The sequence below is a fragment of the Echinops telfairi genome, unplaced genomic scaffold (assembly GCF_000313985.2).
Source record: "Echinops telfairi isolate 266 unplaced genomic scaffold, ASM31398v2 ScPeMD7_7458;HRSCAF=8496, whole genome shotgun sequence".
In the NCBI taxonomy this organism is placed as follows: domain Eukaryota; kingdom Metazoa; phylum Chordata; class Mammalia; order Afrosoricida; family Tenrecidae; genus Echinops; species Echinops telfairi.
Genome location: NW_022111358.1, coordinates 26,822,544 through 26,827,387, shown reverse-complemented (window position 1 = coordinate 26,827,387; position 4,844 = coordinate 26,822,544).

Sequence of the window (4,844 nt, the reverse complement as noted above, 5' to 3'; positions counted from 1 at the left end):
ATTTTCAGTTCCTATCTGTACCAGTCAGTGTACATCCTCTGGTCTAGCCAGATTTGCAAGGTCGAATTCGAGTCATGGTAGTGGGAGCGGGGAAGGAACTATTTTCATAAGAATACTCAAGACACTATTTGCCCGTTTCATTCTTTCATGAGGAGCTTCTACACAAAGGGAGGTATCTTAACAGATTCCTTACAGATTCTACATGTAGAAGCAGATAAAAACATGATTATAGTGGGGAAAATATGGGTCCCTGAGGGGGAGTGGGGAGAGGGAGGAGATATCGAGGAGTTCAAGAAGAAAGTCAAGCAGAAGCTGGGAGAGAGGATGCTGGGCTTATGAGATGTCAGAGGGAAGAGGCGACATTTGACCAAAGTGTTGCCGAACTCTTGGGGATAAAGCAAGAGCGAGCAGGCATAACAATAAGGATGTGGGTGTCCAGAAATCTTACACAGTTTGGCGTAGTAAGCATGAGAGGCGGGGTGGAGAGAGATGAGGCTGGGAAGGAAACAGGCCATTTCCTGAAGAGCCGCAGTTGCTGAGCTACATAAAAAAGCACTGGAGGGTGAACACAGGGTATTAGCCAGACCTCCCTGATGACACTGCAGTAATGGGAGGGGGGAACCAAGGGTAGATGGGGGGGTCATGGACAGAAACACTCGCAGAGTCACAAGCCCTGAGGGAGAGAGGGAGAAGACAATCAATTGTGTCTCCGGTTTCTGCATGGAGACACTGGTAGTGACATCAACCCCTGCCCCCCCAAAAAACAAAAACACAGGTGAAAAAACAAATCTTAAGGGGAAATGGTTCTGTTTGGGGCAGGTTGCATATGCAGTGCCTGTGAGGCGGGGATTTCCAATTCACAATTGGAAATACGAGTTTAGAGCTAAGGAGAGATATCTGGTTGGAGATAAATACTGGGACATTTTAACACCCAAATCAGATGAAATAGCAGAACTGCAAACAAAAGTGAGAACTTATTAGTAGGATGTTGATGTATTGAGATAAGCCTCTTCGTTTATTCAGTACTCACTCAGCATCAGATTATTGAGCCATGTTTCCTGCTAAGGGCTACGGATGGACTGATGGACAAAAAGGACACAGGTGCCTCTGGGGGCTTACAGACTAGCGCTAAAGTCATTACATGTAAAATCCCGCAAAGATACTTGTATATTTAAGAATTACAATAGATGATGTGAAGGGAAAATACAGAGTCCTCAGAGAATTGTAACGGGGAACAAGATCCAGTACAGGGATCAGGGCAGATTCCCTGAGATGAGATGTGACACATGGGTGGGCATGAGGTAGGTGATGAGAGTTGGCAGGGCAAACTATTGCAGGCGTGTGAGGCCTATTGATGGACTCTCCCTCACTCACTGCTACCGCTTCAATGCAGACTAATAGTGACCCTATACAGGGGAAACTGCCCCTGCCCGGGGGCTTCTGAGACTGTAATGGTTGCAGGAGTAGAAAGTGTCCTCTTTCTCCTGTATTAGGAGATAGGAACACGAAAAGTCTCTGGAATTGAAAAACAATAACAACAAGAATAAAACTCCCAACTCCCGTAGACTCCTCGTATCCAGTGTCCGGAGTGCCGTGTCATTGGGAAAATGGGATGATATTATCAGTGCCCTATATCCCAGAGGGATGATTGAAAATGTTTCAGTTTTTGGTTTCTATGGGTTTTCATTTTCCTGCCTTTGGTTTGTTTGTTTTTGTTTAGGTGGCTGGATAGTTTGTTGCTGTTGTCGGTGTAGTTGGTCTTATGGAGTTTTGATTTTGTCATCATACTATGGCCAAAATAGCCTGAGTCATGCATATCCCAGGGACAAGCAGATGGATTCTGAGCTCCCACTTAGCCCTAGCCCCAATCCAAGAACAGTGAGTTCTGATCACATGGCCCTGCTCGATACTCACCTCCATGAAATGATCACTGAAGATCAGGGTGCTACAGCAAAGTGTGGCAAAGAAAGCAGATGGTGCCCGGCTATCAATCAGAATAGAGTCTGGGGCTTTAAGATTTGTATTCAAACAAGCAGCTATCTAAGAGAGGAGTCAACTAAGTCCACATGGAAGAAGCACACCAGCTTATGTGATCCAAAGATGACAATAACAAAATTAAAATATGACGAAGGGAACCATGTCAGAGCTTCAATTGTGAACACCCAATTTGTAGAAAGCTATGGAGGACAGTGGGAACCCCAAACCCATCTACAGAGTATCTAGTCAGATTAAGCCTCCGGCAGATCCCCTGTAGCCATAGGCAAGGGTCTCAAACAGCTTCACTATCAGATAGAAATCATTGTAACCATGATGATACTCTATCGAACTTGCTCACTTGATACTTGGTCTGCCCACCTCCCTGTTGACCCAACCTGAATTTGTTCTAGGTGCAAGGATTTCTTCCTTGTTTCCATGACAAAAATTTCTTCCCTGGCTTTTTAAATATTGATGGTGGTCTTTCCTTTCTGACTCATTATTTGTATTTTTAACTTTACATTACTATTATTTATCTTTACCGCCATATTTTGTTTCCGTTTTTTACTGTTTCAGTTTGTGAAGCACAGGAGGAGTAGATACATAGACATAATAACTGGTGCAAGGGTTTATAGGGGATGTAGAAGTGGGAGGTGGGAGATAGGGAGGGTGAGGGAATTTGGGGAGCAAGCAATGCATGTGGGAATGGGGAGGGAGCACTAAAACCGATTGGGATTACACAACTCATTTTAAAATCAATTTAACCATAAAAAAAAAGAAAAGAAAATGTTCAAAAATTGATTGTGGTAATTATTGTACAATCTTCTTGATATGCTTGAACTATTGAATTATCTGGAAAGTGGATTATGTGCCAATAAAACTGTAAAAAACTGTTGTATCCTAATAGGGTAATTTTCAACATATAACTATAATGATAAAAAAGAACTAGAGCAGAGCAGGACTTAGTCCATTTTTAAAAAAAGATTTGGATGAGATTATCATAAAATTAGGCATTTTAACGTGTCCAATTTAGTGACATTTCGCATTCACAACGTTGGTTCCAAAACACTTCCATGACTGCAAAATAAAATCCTGTGCTCCGTAAACAGTCGCTCCCCATTCTCCTTTCCTCCAGTCCTGCACAACCATGACTCTTTCTGCCGCTGAGATTTACGCTCTCTCGATACTAACGATGAAACCGTGCAATATGTGACCTTTCGGCCCCTAGCTTCATTGACAGGTCCGTCCACAGTGTCCCCATGTACAAGGTTCGCGTATCAGTATTTCATTCCTCTTCCTGACTCCATCATACTCCATCACTTTCCTCCACCACAACTTGCGTTCTTGTTCATCCGTGGTAGGCATTTGGGCCATTTCCACTAATTGGCTACTGTGACTAATGCTACCATGGACATAAGCATACATGTATTTGTTTATCTGTTTTCAATTATTTCACTGGGCATTCTCAGTCAATTGCTGGGTCATTTGGCACATGTAGAGTCCTGGTGGTGTAGGGGTTAAACGCTCCTCTGTTTATTAAAAGGTCAGCAGGAGAAAAATGGGACCATTTGCTTCCTTAAAGATTTACAGCTTTGGAAGCCCTCTGAGTTAGCCCTAGTCTGTCTTGTAGGTTTGCTGGGAGTTGGCATCCAGGGACAGCAGGGGTATTGTTCGGGAGGGAATATTCAGAAGCTCTGGAGGGGCAGCAATAGAACGGAAGGGTGGGCAGTTTGAACACACCCAGCAATTGATTCCTCAGGAGCAGGGCCTGGTGCTGTGCTCCAATAAAGTCTAGGAAGCCCTCAGGGGCATTTTTACTGAGTTTTGTCCCATGGGATCATTGAGAGTAAACAATCTATTTGAAGGCATCAAGCATCGACAAGGACAATTTTATGTTGAACTTTCTTTTTGTTATTTTGTATAGTAGCTTCAGTGTTTCAGTCTCTTTATTTGCTAAATATTAAATATCTACTTAGTAGTCAGGGATTTAATTGTACTTAGATCCACAACCAACACCCATAGAAGTAGCTGTTAAGAAATCAAATCTGCTACCAATGGCCCCTTCAAGGTGCTTCACTTGTTTTAGGGAACTGCCAAATTCCTTTCACAGTGGATAAACATTTCATATTCTCATCAGTGTATGATAGTTTGTTTTCCATATCCCTCTCAAAATGTGTTGTCTTTCTTTGTTATTGGGCATCTTTATCATGTGCTTGTTGGCTATTTGTGTATCTTCTCTTACTTACTTTTAAATTATTTTTTGTTGCTAAATTCTAAAAGTACATGATATATTCTGGTGATGACTCATACATTTATGATTTGCATATATTTTCCCTTTTAAAAAATGCGGTTAGAATTTATTTTTATTATTATTTTTTGTAAATCATTTTATTTGGGGCTCTTACAGCTCTTACAATAATCCATACATCAATTGTATCAAGCACACTTGTACATATGTTGCCATCATCATTTTCTTTTCTTTTTTTAAAAATCATTTTATTAGGAGCTCATACAACTCTTATCACAATCCACACACACATCAATTGTGTAAAGTGTATTTGTACATTCATTGCCCTCATCATTCTCAAAACATTTCCTCTCCACTTAAGTCCCTCGGCATCAGGTCCTCATTTTTCTCCTCCCTCCCTGCTCCCCCCTCCCTCATGAGCCCTTGATAATTTATTAATTGTTATTTTTGTCATATCTTGCCCTGTCTGACATCTCCCTTCACCCACTTCTCCGCCGTCCGTCCCCCAGGGAGGAGGTCACATATAGTTCCTTGTAATCTGTTCCCTCTTTCCTACCCACTCTCCCTCTACCCTCCCAGTATCACCACTCACACCACTGGTCCTGTAGGGCTCATCCGCCCT